Source organism: Trichosurus vulpecula, chromosome 6, assembly GCF_011100635.1.
Source record: "Trichosurus vulpecula isolate mTriVul1 chromosome 6, mTriVul1.pri, whole genome shotgun sequence".
Taxonomy (NCBI): Eukaryota; Metazoa; Chordata; class Mammalia; order Diprotodontia; family Phalangeridae; genus Trichosurus; species Trichosurus vulpecula.
This window is the reverse complement of record NC_050578.1, coordinates 136,617,302-136,633,012: the sequence shown is the minus strand read 5'-3', so window position 1 is coordinate 136,633,012 and position 15,711 is coordinate 136,617,302.

The window sequence follows — 15,711 nt, the reverse complement described above, 5'->3', positions numbered from 1 at the left end:
GTTTGTATGTTGGATTGGAGTAAGCTTGTCGGCCCCTTCACCTTGCTTTCCTTGCTTAAGCTGATCGAAAGAACCTGTGCTTTCCCGGTCAACCCCTTCACCTTGCTTAAGCAGATCGAAAGAACCTGTGCTTTCCCCGGCATACCTTACACCCCTGCAGAAGCCGGATGGTTAAAAACAGCTTCCGTTGGAGCCAGAGGCTGCTACAGCTACAGCCACAGCTGAAGCTGAAGCAGGAGCTGCCGGTAGCAGAGCTAACCTACGTGAGGATTGAGGAGTGCTGAACAAGTACTTGAGGCCAGTTGTTTTCTGTCCTCGATGAAGCTCTCATCTCATCCGTGTGGGTAATGATTATGACCCATCAAAGAGGATGAAAGAAGAGACTGGACATCTGCTCAGAGAGGAGCACAGAGCTCACTGATGATGAAGAAGAGAGAAAACTGTTCAACTTCTGTTCTGTTGGTGTGCTCTTCTAAGGAACACGATCCTTACCCTCAAAAGCAAAGGGCAGGAATAGCCAATAGGGAAGTGATTTTGTTGTTGTTCAGTCATTTCTGTGATGTCTGACTCTGTGAACTCATTTGGTGTTTTCTTGGGAGAGACACTGGAGTAGTTCACCATTTCCCTCTCCAGCTCATTTTACAGGTGATGAAATTGAGGCAAGTCAGTGGGCAAGTCACTTAACCTTACTATAGTGCAGGAAATTCTCTGACTTTAAATTAAGGAGAAGATTTTAGTCTATATAACCTCACCCAGGAGTTTTTCTACCAGTGAAATCACAGCTCCTATTGTAGTGGGAGCAAAGTCCTAACTCTCCCTTCAAGCAAGTTAGGCTGGTTTTTGTTTTGTTGTTTTGGGTTGGTTGTTTTTTTTGCTAAAAGACCTCATAGCTGTTCCAGGACTTGATTGACTAGGGAGCTAGGACTTGTAAGCTGATCTCCCCTTCTTGCAGAGTCCTCTAGCCTGATAGCCTCTAGTCATAAAGAAGCATCTTCTTGGACCCACCTCCAAGTGACCAACAGCCTCCAGAACTGGAGGATATCTCAAGACAAATAAGTCACCACTCCCTGTCCTGCTACTAGATAATGGGACAGGAGGAGTTGTATCTCCCTAAACTAAGACTAGAAATATCCTTACTGACCAACCTTTCTATGCTATGGCTAGTAAACCTCCTTTTGCTAACTGCTTAAGGAGATATGAGTGTCTCTTTTCATTCCAGTATCCAACATGAAGTACCAGGGTACCAGCCCGAGACAGGCCCACCTCTGAGGTTTCCTATAGTTAGTAATTGGGGTAAGACAACATTGTGACTCACATAGTGGTTGAAGAGGGGAAAGGGTTAGATTTATTTTAATTAAGCTATTATTAAAAGAAAAAAGACCAACCACTAGAATACACCACCATGTGCTGGTCATCCAGTCTTTGCTTTGCTACATCAGATGTGGTCTAACCAGGGAGTGGTATAGTGGTGCTATTTCCTCCATATTACTGAAAGCGAGGCCTCTTGTAGTACAGCCAAAGATGGAATTGGTTAAAAAAAAACAAAAACAAAAACAAAGAACTTTGTACTTGAACTCTTCCAGTAGAACATAAGCTTATTGAGGGCAGGAACTATTTTGACTTTGCTTCTATATCCCCAGTGCCTAGCATAGTATCCTCTCCATACCAGGAACAACTCAAAAGGCCGATAGCTAGCATTTATATAACACTTTTTACAAAGTCCCTAATGGGTATTTCATTTGATTCTCCAGAAAAGCACATCAGCTGTAGAATCAAGAAAAAACTTCCCTTTGGCCACAAACATTCTCTACATGTATAACTCACCGTTGTCGTACTGTGAGTTTGTGCACACTCTCCCTGCTGACCTTTTCTGTACTTGTGGGATAGTGAGCCCCAGTTTTTTAGAAGATTGTTTTTGTACCAACTATCCCTGCTATACCTATTTAGGAAATACCATTAGTAAAAGTTAATTAATTCAGGCTGATAATGAGTGAGGAGCACATAGGTGCAGGCCTGTGAACAATAGGACAAAAAAAAAACTCAGACCCTTAGGGTTACCTATAGACCTCTAACAAAGGACATAATCAGATATGCTTTGGAGATCTGGCCTGCCAATTTAAGTGGGAGTTAAGAAATTAGACCTGAGTGGAGGTCCGGCACTTGGAAAAAAATAAAATGAATGGCTATGTACTGAATGCCAGTTGTCTTCAGGCCTTTGTTGAATTACAAGGATCATTCCTGGAGATGTTTACTTGGGAATTCTATTACTTTTAAGCCAATGCAAATGCATGTGCATGAAGCCTGCATGTTTCCCTGTAACTCAATGAACTGATATGACTTCCCCAGTCAAGCTCATGTTTACATTCAGACACTTGAGCAGAAATTACAATGCAATGTCTTGCCTTAAAAATGTGCAGATGGAACCAAATTCTTTAGCACTTAGTACAGTGCCTACCTAGTACACAGTAAACACTAGTAAATGCTTGTTGACTTCTTAACCTATTTAAAAAGTTTTCACTCATTCTTTCATCTATTTTTTTTATGATTATTACTGTCTGTTTATCTGTTTGGGAACTGGGTTTATACTCAGCTTTTTTCTTTGGGGTTTTTCCCTTTCAGTCTTTGTCTTGTATTTCCAGTATCATGTCTTTGGTGTCCCTCCCTCTCTTTGGCCCTCCTCCCATCTATAATTATGCAAACTCCTGAGGCTGGGAGGGTGAGCAACTAGCTGATTCCCTGCTTAGAGTAAGCATCACAGGGAGAGAACCCACCCCAGCTGGGTTTTTATTCCCCTTTCCCTTGGGCGCAGAAAATTCATGGGATTTCTGCTCTCTCTCTCTCTCTCTCTCTCTCGCTGCCATCTCTTGCTCTTCACTCTTTTCCTTCTCTTTTTCTTCCTATACATAGAGTTGTATTATCTTCCCTTCACATGGATGGGCAAAATCAGCATGTCCCTATGGTGGTGGTTGAGTAGAATTCAGATTGCCATTGTCATAGAGGAATAAGCCAGGGGTGCCACTCACTGAAACACAAGACTTGGTGATTGTTCATGTTGTCCATGCCTGATGCAAAGAATTAGCTGGCTTGGCACACTGAGCTATACATATTTCAGTTTCCTCATGTTATTTCACGAAACTTTTACTTTGGGCAATGCCTCCTTATCATGAATATTCAGATTTAATTATCCTAGACTTAGACATCATCCTTTCTTTTGAGGTTATTAGGGTGGAATTAGAAGCAGAAAAACCACTACTCCATTCCTTGCCAATCACATGACCTGCTAAGAGTGTTTAAAAGTTTTCAGAATTCTCTCGAAGTCACTGATAAATTTAGCTTATACTGCAGAAAAAAAATGACTTAGAGGATTTCATTTTAAATGCTTTGAAATTATTGGTTTATCCAATTCTTTGGAATGTTTGCTCCCCAAGTAGGAGAGATTTTCTGGCGAGAATTAGATTTTTCACAATCTCAATATTCCTACACTTCAGAGACCTATCAGAAATGATGGTTTCTCAATGTAAACAATCATAATTACCTGCAATGTCTGTTTCACAAGGGAGAAACAGTATTTAAATAGACGCTTGTGTTTAGGTAGAATTACCTGCTTTGAAAGGGATCTCCTGATCCCCTGGAGGAGGGAAGACATAACCCTTGTCTGGATTGATGGAAAAGGGAAGTGCCACATGAAGCAGAAAGGCAAAGAATAGGAAAGAAGCACATTTGGAGGTTTAAAAAAAACAGATTTGAAGCTCCTGCTGAAGAAAAAAGTACGGCATCTTCTGAAATGAAAAAGAAATGTGTGTCCTCCCAGGAGTTACATAGAAGGGGCACATAAACTCTTGGGTAAAAGACCAGCCAGTAAAGGGCAAAAGAAGAAAAGACTAATTAGGAGTAGATGATTCACCTAAGAGGAGTGCTGAGTCCATCGTCAACTAGGACTTAGAGAGCCCCTTCTCTGTGCAGCTACTGTGTTCATCTCTGAGTAACTGAGTCAGCTACCTCTTGACCTGATAACAATAGTTTTGTTGTCTTCCTGGGGGCCTACGTGACTCAAGGCATGGAGCTTCTTAACCTTATCAAAATGATAACAATTACCCACTTCTGGTGATTCTCATGGGCACAAATGACAGACATTACCAGAAAGAACCTAAATAGTATTGCCAAGGATTACAAAGACTTGGATGAAAAACTAAAGACAATAGCAGTCCAGGTGGTGTTTTCTACACTATTGCTCCTTGAAGGCAAATTAATTTGGGAAGTGAACAGCTGGCTAAGAAATCGGTGTCTGAGAATGGAATTTGGACTTCTGAATCCCAGCTTGCAGCTTAGGGTTGACAGATTTCAGACTGGAGATGAAGAAAAGGTTACAAAGGCTGGTAAACATGCATTTGCACGGTGAAGATGAACAAGGGATGAAATAGAGATAGATATAGACAGATACGTACACACATACAAATATGTGTATATATGTGTGTGTGTATATGTGTGTAAATATATGTGTGTATCTCCCAAGTTAGATACTACAGAGAATAGCCATAACAAAGGAGGATAAATAGCATCTGAAACACCCAGAAAACCACAATGGACAAAAACTCAATATAGTAGAAAATAGTAAACTTGTGGCCTCAAGTGCCTATGCGCATTTGACCTCATTTGATTTCATGAGAAATTTGTCCTGAAACTTGGTGGGAAGCAACTTCTTACTGGAATGTGTTCAGGTGGCTACACCACCTTAGTGGGAAAAGAGAACAAAAATAAGGAAGGGAAGAGGCTAGGGAAGCACTATACATTAACGTACTTTGTTTATTAAGAAATATCTATTGTATATACTCATATGAAGAAATCCAGAAACCAGAGGGTAAAATGATGCAAGAGAATATTTTGGCGAAGATAAAAAAAGAATCAGAAGTGATTATGTAATATGTGTATACTATAAACTACCTAGACAAAAATAAAAGTAAATAGATGAAGAGTTTGGGAAACAGATTGCAGAAGCCTATCACGTAGGATGGGAGCAGTGATGGGAGATTTCAGTTGCCCAAGAATCATCTGCTAGAACTCTCCTCTCTCTCTCTGTCTCTTTCTCTGTCTCTCTGTCTCTGTCTCTCTCTGTCTCTCTGTCTCTCTCTCTGTCTCTCTCTCTCTCTCTCTCTCTCTCTCCCTCTCTCTCTCTCTCTCTCTCTCCCCCCATCACTGTTTGTCTGTCTGTCTCTCTCAATCCCACCCCACACTAACATAAGCAGAGTTCCTAATAACCACCTGACTTACTATAGGGATAATTCCATCCTTCAAAACATGAAAGAACCAACAAGAAAAAAACTGTATTCTGCAACTGATTCTCACTAACAGGGAAGAAATTATGGGAACCTGTGAGGGAAGGGAGCACTCCATCCTAGAGTCTGTGATAGAGGAGAGGTAATCTGGGCATAGTCTGACATGCACCTTAGATTTGGGATTTAGATTCAGAAGAAAGATAGGTAGAATGTCATACCCTAAAATGATTCAGAGGAAGGGGGCATAGGAGAAATGAGAGATGTTATAGAATGAAAGTTTGAAGACATAAAGACAAAATAATCCCAATGAGGAGGAAAAATGAATTGTCTGCAAAGACTAGTGTAAATGCACAGGAAACTCAGCAACCAACGTAGATTTTAAAATTAAATATATAGAAGATGGAAGCCTGGACAGGGGACAAAGAATGAAAATAAGAGCAGAGCACTGTCCTACACAAATCATGTTAGGAATGCTAAACCTCAGGATGGGCTGAGTCTGGTGAGAGAAAGATGACATTTTTACTGTTTTGTGAGAAAAAAGGACAATCAAAGGATGGAATATAAATAGCTGACAAGAGAGAAAGTGGAGGTTTTAGGTGTCAAGATGACAAGAAAACTGGACTTGGAGTGAGGAAGTCTGAGTTCAAATCCAGCCCCACACATTTAAAAACTGTGTGACTATGGGCAAATCATTTTATATCTCTTTGCCTCAGTTTCCTCAGCTGTAACATGAGGATAATAGCACCTACCTCCAAAAATTGTTATAAAGTTCAAACGAGATAATATTTATAAAGGGTTCTGCAAACCTTAAAGTGTAACATAAATGATAATTGTTATTAGATCCATTTTTATTTTATTTATGTTTCCCCTTCAAAATGAACCAATCTTTACACTTTACAAAACAAAAATGATAAATAGGGAACTGATACCCAAGAAAGTAAAGAGGAAGACCCTAGCCGACAATAATGAATTCATGTCACCTGACCCAGATGAACTACATCCTTGGGACCTAAAAGAACTGGCAGATGAGATTGGTGACAACCAAAGAGTAATATTCAGAAGATCGTGGAAAACTGGAGAGATGCCATAAAACTGATGAGTATTATATACAGAAAACTGCTCTGTGCTTATGGCATTGTAAATCCAAGAAAGGTTTTTCAGGACTTGAAAAGGACAGCAAAATTCCCTTGAGGGTTAGATGGCAGATGACTGAAGCCATGTTCCTTCTTCATGAGTTTTCTCTTCTGTAATTTTTGTTTTCCCTTCATTATGGGAGGTGTCATTGTGTAGTAGATGGAGTGTCTGCCAATAAGAGCTGGGTTCAAGTCTTTCCTTTGATACATGAGGTCTGTGTGACTCAGGGAAAGTCATTTAGGCAATTTTAAAGACTACAAAATACGAACCAGGAAGTAACCTGCTTTAGTAGGAGTTTCCTCACCTGGGAGTTCTTAAGCTAATGAAATTAAGTTCACTCTCAATCCTTAAACTATCCTATCACTATGTAACAATGCTCAATGTCACTCAACAGAATTCCTTTTTTTTTCTTGGTGAGCCTTATGGAAACATCTGTCATTGCTAGAAATTTAGGTGAAACTTGCTTTGACGTTTAACTGTCTAGGAGGGGATGGGATCCTTGTCAGGGGCTTTAGTTAGTACAATTGCCTCATTTGTAGAAGATCAAGATGCTCTTCACCTTCAAAAACTTCTGAACTGGCTGGGCCATCACCAGTCATCTTGACTTTTTTCTTGCCACTGGACTATGATGACTCTAGAGGAGAGAAAAAGGCTGACAACTTTCCACAGCTCTGACTCACTGAAATCCAATTCATAGGCAAGTCAAGACATCACCCACATAATATCATTGGTCCTTTTTGAGAATGAATGAGAGACAAACACCATTCCTCTCACCTGGGGGCCACTGCTCCAGTTTTTTGTTGTTGTCAGTGGTGGTGGTGGTGGTAGTGGTGGTTTCCATGAAAGAACCTTTAGTTATAATTACAAATATTTTGTTCAGTCTTGGGAGTTTGAAAAATGCTGGAAACTATTGCACCTTGCCTAATTCATCTCAAACATTATTCTGTAAACAGTTTTACCCTTCCTATAGACTCTGGTAGTTGAGGAATATAATGTAAAACTTCCCAAGCCACATTTTTCCTGGCAAATTAGTATAGTCAATATCAATTCACTTTCTTTATTAATGGTAATGCATATTTCTAGAGTCCTCCTAAAAACCTCTTCCATGAAGGCCTTCCTGATAAATTGAGCAAGCACTATGAATTCCCTTTTTCACACCAGAATGCAAATCCACAACTAATACCAAGCGCTGAAAGGTGCCTCAGAGACAGTGAGTTTCATCTCTAGGAGCAGTATTATGGACTGATTATATGTTTAGCAAAGGAATATGCTCCATCATTTAAAGAGATGAGGCAAGTTACAGAAATTTCTTGTCCTTTTTCTAGATGAGTATAGTCCAATGACCTTTACTTCATTAATAACATGTTTTCACATACTCAGAAGGGACAGCTTTCTCCAATTTATACTAAAGCATCTTTGCATTTATTGTGTTTATTAGTTCTAAATTATTGGATCTTGTATTGAGTTTTAGTCTTGACTCTTATGTGCTATTATTGTTGTGTTTGTCCTTCATTTTCAAAGAGGACAATGACATCAGGGAAATGATGACATGACTTGCAGTTGACTTTGATTTGAGTGAAGGAGTGCTGTGCAAGGTCACCAGCCTCACTTTCTCCTTCAGAGCCATCTGGGTCCAGTGGCCTGATATTCACCAGGATGACTGAAGATGTCCCAGGATGCATTGGGAGACCCTGGTCCTTTTAGGCTAAGGTGTTTTCGGGTTCTACTTTGAGTGAGGTAAGCCCTATTCAGTAAATCGGCCTCTTTAAGAAGTTAATCAAGGAATGGCCCGTTTAATCAAAACTCTATGTACTATATGATTTCTGGAGAGAGTATTAAAATGATTCAGTATATCACAGCTACCAGAAAGTTTAGCTTAGCCAATACTTAGGGATGAGATTCTTGTTCAATAGATCAGTATCAAAATGGTACAGTAATCCACATGGCCATTTAAAGCTCTCCCATTGTGTACAATTCTTACAAGCCTGCAGTAAGTCAGTCAGTAAACATTTATTAAGTGCCTACTATGTGTCAGTCACTGTGTTAAGCAATGGGGATACAAAAAGAAGCAAAAGTCTCTCCCTGACCTCAAGGAGCTCACAATCTAGTGGGCGCGACAACAACTAAACAAATATATACAAACATGCTATATATAAGACAAATAGAGAATATAAACATAGGGAAGGGACTAGAATTAAGAATGGCTGGAGAAGGCTTCCCCTAGGAGATGGGATCATAGTTGGGACTTAAAAGAAACTGGGGAAGCCGGTAGGTGGAAATGAGGAGGGAGAACATTCCAGGTCTGGGAGACAGCCTGAGAAAATGCCCATAGCAAAGAGATGCAGGGTTTGCAATGTATGCATTTTGTCCTGTATGTGCTATTGCTTTATTGTGAATAGTAGAGAACATTTTGTGTATGTGCATACCATGCTGTACCTCTATACCAAATGAGAGTAATACTGATACAATTACTAGCTCTCCTTGTTTATATCATTGTGAGGTGGTGATTTCAAAAGAACGAATTGGTGTGTTTCTCTTTAATCTATTCTAAAAGGAGATTTATAGTTTTTTTTTAATTCACTTTCATACTCAGCTATCACTAACCAACCAGTATTTTGATATTTTTCTCTTTGTAAAATTTATATATGATATCAAACTTAGGTTTATGACATTTATATGAATACCATAATGAGATGCTCTTTTTCCATTTCCTAAATAAGGGTCTAAATAAAATGGTATTTTATAAAAGCTAAAAGAAAAAAATCAAAGGAGGTTACATAGATAAAGCAAATGTAGCTTTTAGCACTTAACCTCATAGGGACAGCTACCTGCCACAGTGGAATGAGTGGTGAGCCTACAAAAAGGAAGAGCTGAATTCAAATCTGGCCTCAGGCATTTATTAGCTATGTGACCCTAGGTAAATCATTTCACCTTGTTTGACTAAGTTTTCTCATCTGTAAAATGAGCTGGAGAATGAAATGGCAAATCATTCCAGGATCTTTGCCAAGAAAATCCCAAATGGGGTAACAAAGGGTCAGATACAGCTGAAACAACTGTACAACAACTATAAAATGTTCATTGTTTTCCTTTGTTGTAATAATAGATTTGTGGTTTTAAGTAAACTTAATAAATGTTTACTGACTGACTTACTGCAGGCTTGTAAGAATTGTACATTTTTTATTATATTACATTATGGAAATGTTTGTATTATTCCATAAATTAAAAATAAAGAGGTAAATAAAATGTTAGTTGTTATTAACATCATCATCATCATTATAAGTAAATTAGAAGCAGTTTATTCCAGTTTTCAGCTGTTATAATCATAAGGATATTCTCCCTTATATCGACTCTAAATCTGACTCTCTGGAAACTTCTTTTACAGACATTTCATATTACAACTCCTTCTCACACTGTACTTTCAGTCAGTCAACAAACATTTATTAAGTACCTACTATGTGCCAGGAACCATACCAGTCAAGTCATTTCACAATTATTAAGCACCTACTTTGTGCCAAGCATTGTTCTAATATTAAGGTCTGAAGATACAAAGACAGAAAACAGTCCCTATTCTCAAGGAGTTCAGTCTATTTGGGGAGACAGCACAAAGCAATACTAAACAAACAAGACCTATAGAGCATAGATTGCAGATAATCCACAGAGGGAAAGCACTAACATTAGTGTACCTGAGAAAAGGTTGGTGCTAAACATGAGAGCTTAGCTGGGACTTGAAGAAAGCCGGAAGGCAGAGGTGAGGAGGCAGAGACCTCCAGTCATGAGGGACGGCCAATGGAAATACCTGGAGGAGTCAGATGGCAAGGAGGCTAGAGTCACCAAATCACAGAATAGGTGATGAAGTGGAGAAGAGGGAGGGCAGTGGAAGGTGGAAGAAGACTGGAAACATGAGGGAGGCCAGATGATAAAGGACTTTCAAAGCCACAAAAGGGTTTATACGTGATCCTGGAAGTAATAGGGTACCCCTGGATAGAGGTGACATAGCCAGACCTGTGCTTTGGAAAGATCACCTTGATAACTTAGTGGAAGTTGGACATTAACAAAGACACTTGAGGCAGGGAGGTCTATTGTAATAGTCCAGGTGTGAGGTAGTAAGAGTTAACACTAGGTTAACCGCTATGTCAGAGGAGAGAAGGGGAGATTACTTTAGAGATATCACAAAGGTACGAATAATACAGAACTTGGCAACTGCTTAGATATAAGGAGTAAGAAAGAGGGAGTTGAGAGTGACATCTAGGTTACGAAATTATGTATTTGATTTCCAGCCAAACTTGTCCAAGAGTTGTTTCCAAAACTCACCATTTTCTCTGCTGTCTCTCTGCCTTTCCATAGGCTGTTCCTGGAATGCATTCTCTCCTCACCCATCTCTTAGAATATTTTAAAGGCTCAACTCATGCTATCACCCACGCAAAGCACTTCTGGTGCCACCCAGTTATTAGCAATCTCTACCTCTTCAAATTCTCTTATTTTATTTTCTATTTTAAATATATATATATGCATATATATATATAGAGAGAGAGAGATTTAGATTTTCTTGTTAATTTGTACTGAACATATACTGATTAAAATGAGCATTTCTGCAAATAATGAAGAGAAAGGAGTTTGCATATGAAAATTTGAATTTCTACTCGAAGAGTCTGCCTCTCTTTTTAAGAGCAGCCAATAAATTCAACACAGAAGTTTCAAAGTTTACTTGATATTTATGAATGACTCCAAACCTGCCTCTATCCTCTTCTCTGTGTGTTTCTAAAAATACGACCACTTACTCCTTATTTTCTCCCAAAATTTTCCCCTTTCCCCTAATTAAATTTAAATAGCATCTCATGTGTCAAGTCTCATCAAACCAAACAAATCCACACCTTGGTCATGACTAAAGATGGTTTTCTTATCCTGCATCTCACATACATCACCTCTCTTCAAAAATTGAAGAGTTCAGTTCATCATTGGTCCTTTAGAATCAGAGCTGATCACTTATTGTTGTGGTTTTTCACAATATCACAGTCACTGTCTAAATCTTTCTCTTAGCTCTGGGCATTTCAATCTGCATCAATTCATATATGCCTTCTCTTATTGTTGTCATTGTGGTTGTGTCAGATATCATCCCTTTCATTGATTTTTACAATGCAATAGGATTATACCCTGTTCATCTGCTATAACTTTTTCAGCCTTCACAATTGATGAGCATTCCCTTATTTTCTATCTCTTTACTGACACAAGAATGGCTGCTATAAATATGTTTGTATGCATAGGTCTTTAGAATCTTTGAGGTAAGAGTTTAGGAGTGGTATTACTGGGCCAAAGGGTATACCTTTAGAGATTTTGTTTTCTCGAGGATGGACTCATAGCTCCAACAATAGACTATTGATGTACCTGTGCTTCCACAAACCCTCCATCAATTGCCATTTTCTATTTTTTGTCATAGTCAGCAATTACATCAGATAAATGGAAACAGAGTTGTTTCAGTTTGTATTTTTCTCATTATTAGTTATTTTAATATGGTTGTTGACAGCTTGTTTCTCTTGAGAAATACATGTTCATATTCTTTGACTATTTCTCCATTAAGGAATGGCGCTTTTAAAAAAATGTGTTTGAATTCATTTTTTTTTCTTTTTTGGCAGTTAACTAGAAGTGGCTTATCCAGGGTCACATGACTAGTAAGTGTCTGAGGCCAGCTTTGAGTTCGGGTCCTCTTGACTCCAGAGCCAGTGCTCTGTCCACTATACCACTGCCTCAAATTCATTCTTTATATATTTTAGATCTCCGAACTTTTTTCAGAAAAACTAAATCCAAATATTTTTCCTTGTTAACTTTTCCCATCTAAGTTTACCTTGTATTGATTTATTTTTTTACATAGAAGTTTTCCATTTTATGTCATTTAAAATAATCCATCATATCTCTTGTACTTCCTACTTTGATTAATAATTCTTCCCCTACATGAAAGGTATCTCCTTTAATGTGTTTACAAAGTGACTTTTTATATCTAAATTACATATCCATTTGGATTTTGTTATGGTAGGTATATGGTGTGAATATGGTCTATACTTGATTTCTGCCAGACCGATATCACGCTTTCCAAGAAGTTTTTGTAGAATAATGAGTTCTTAACCTAATCGTTGGGTGAGGCCTTTGGGTTTGCTGACTATCATGTTAATTCACTTCTGTATGATGGTTACCTAGTCCATCTCATTAATCAACTTTTCTGATTTTTAGCCAGCACCAAATAATTATGATGATTCATTCTTTTGTGAAATAGTTTGAGAGAAATCTGGTGCTGCTGAGCCTCTTCCCTTCCAACTTTTTTTGTATTTTTAAAAATTCCTTAGTCCTTTTCTCTCTCCAAATGAATTTTGATATAATTTTATCAAGCTCTATAAAGCAGTCCTTTGGTAGTCTCATAGGTATGGCACTGAAGAACTAAATCAATTTAAATAACATTGTAATTTTTTATCACATTGGCATGGCCTAATCATGAGCTATTACTATATCTCCAGTTATTTAAGTTTGTCTTTATTTCTATAAAGAGTGTCTTATAGCAATAAGTCTTAGGCTTCCTATGTGTGTCTTTGTAGGAGAACTTCCAAATACATTATGCATTCTGTAAATATTTTGAGTGTGATTTCTCTTTCTATCATTTTCTGTTTGCTTTTATTGATAATACAGAAAAGCTGATTATTTATGAGTCTGTTTTATATCCTGTTACTTTGCAGAAGTGAGGTTCTCTATATAGGCTGTCACTCATCTGCAAAAAAAAGTGATAAAAATATTTTATCTTTGCCTATGCTTATTCTCTCGATTTATGATTTTTTACTTATTGCTGTAGTCAAGTACTACATTTCTAAGACTTCATCAAATAGCACTTGGGATAAGAGACATTCTAACTTTGTCCTTGATTTTATTGGGAAAGCCTCATGAATTTTCTGTTATATATAATATTGTATCTTTGTTTTAGATATATATATATATATATATATATATATATATATATATATACTATTTGCAAGATTAAAGAAAGTTCTATTAATCCCTATGTTTTCAGTTTTTTAATATAAATTGGGTTATATTTTGATAAATAACTTTCTCTATTGATGTAATCACATGATTTTGTGTTTTTTGTCCTACCTTATTTGAAATCATGAGTGCTACCTCTGATTTTCTGAGTAGACCTGAAGCAATATACATTTTTTCCATTATACTTCAAGTATGTTTCTTGTACATGAAATATTGTTGCATTCTGATTTCTAATCTATTCTGCTATACTCTTCCACTTTATAGGCATGTTTATCCCATTCACATTCACAATTGTTACTATGATATTTATTTTTATCTATTGGTTATTTTCTGTCCTAGGTGAAGGGAAAAGAGTCTCACAATCTAATGAGTTCGAAGTCATCATGAGGATGCACTGAGGTCTTAGTGTCCAGGGGCTGGGCTCCAAACCAGGTATAGAAGCCAACCCAGCATCAATGCACTGAGAATGCAAAAAAGTGACCTATTAGAACCAATCCATCAGGAGCAGAGATAAAGATTTATCTAGAAGTCATGCTTCATCTGAACCTGAATTTGAACCAAGGCTATGTGGGGACTAAGAGAAGCCTCCTTTCTCTAGAGATTGAGGTGGCTTAGGGAATGCTATGTCCCTGGGGTGATGGAGGAAGAAGGTGCAGGAAATGTCTATAATTTGGTCTTACTATACATTACATATAAATATCTCCTTCTAAAAGCCAATTGATTTTAAGTGGTTAGATGAAGTGTTAGTCTCTAGTCCCTAACAATAAAACAATAAAAGAGAATACAACCAATGAGAGCTCAGTCAATAGCCAAAGAAATGAGATATTTCTATTCCTTCAGGGCACCCCTCTGGAAGTCTGACTGGCAATGTAGTCAGGGAGGGCAGGACAGAGAATATATACTACACACGTGATATACAACATGTAGCAAAGGAGCTTTTTATTGGCAGGTGGATCTTCCCAACATTCCCTAAACTCCAGAACTCTTAGACTTGGGGACCAAACTATGTAAAGTGCACTGACCCTAACCTTGAAAAGGAAAAGTGGGTAGAAGAATGAGAAACTTGGAGTCATCATGATTGAGAAGACCAAAGAAGGTGACTATGAGTGGTGTGGCCTAGCAGACATCATGTTTCTCTGGAGCAAAGATGCAGCAGATCTCCCTCAGAGACTGCCAAGAATTGAGACAGAGGGCATGAAGTAAACCTACACATTGTAAATTTCCCTGGGCCTGTTTTCTCATCCCTATTTCTTATTTGAGAAGCTTGCACTAGGTAGCCTCTGTGGTGTGCTCTAAGTCTATGTCTTTGACTCTATGTAGATTACATGTCACAATCTGAGCAATAGGCATTGTTCTTCCACTTGGATTTCCCCATGCTTATGGTCTGTCCAGACTCTTTGGGGCAAGATGCTAAGACTGATGGGACTCAGCTCCTGCATTCATCAATCATTATACATGGGTATATATATATATATATATATATATATATATATATATATATATATATATATATATATATATATATATATAAATACCAACAGTCACAATAAAATTTGCAGGTGGTCTAAAATATGTATGATTCTTAGCATACTACATTCCCTTTTCTACCACTCTGCAACAATGAAATAGATTGGGTCTCACAAGATTGAGGGCAATTTTGTATTTTTATTTGTTTCATATTTTGCCAGGATCAAATCATCATTGCCAAATAGCCAGCCTACTGTTGATGAATCTCTCCTTCCTTAGCTAGGCTGATACTCAGAAAACACACAGGGTTTGTTGCTAGGATTATACTTGAAGCCTTTCCAGTTTGGTAGTATAGTGTAGATCATGGTAGACTTCAAGTCAGAAAAATTTTAGATTGAATCACACATTAGCCATGTGACCCAGGACGAGTCACTTAATTTCTCTGTGCCTCATTTAGAATGTCTGTAAGGAGAAAAATAACCCTCATAGAACAAGGTTGTCAGGAGAATCAAATGAGGTTATATATACATATACACATATACGTATATGTTTATGTGTGTATGTATATATATATATATTTATATGTATGTGTGTATATATATATAGTGCTTTATAAGTGTTAAAGTGTTATATGAACATTGTTATTGTTGTTGTCTGTATGAGTTTATGACATGCTGTCATGTAAGCATATGAGTAACCTGGTGCAGAGAAGTGTATATGATATGGAGCCCTAGGAGATGGGTGCCAAGCCCACCTCGATTGACTTATTCCTTGGGTGATCGTTGTCAAGTTCCTTAACTTTTCCTCCTCTATGACA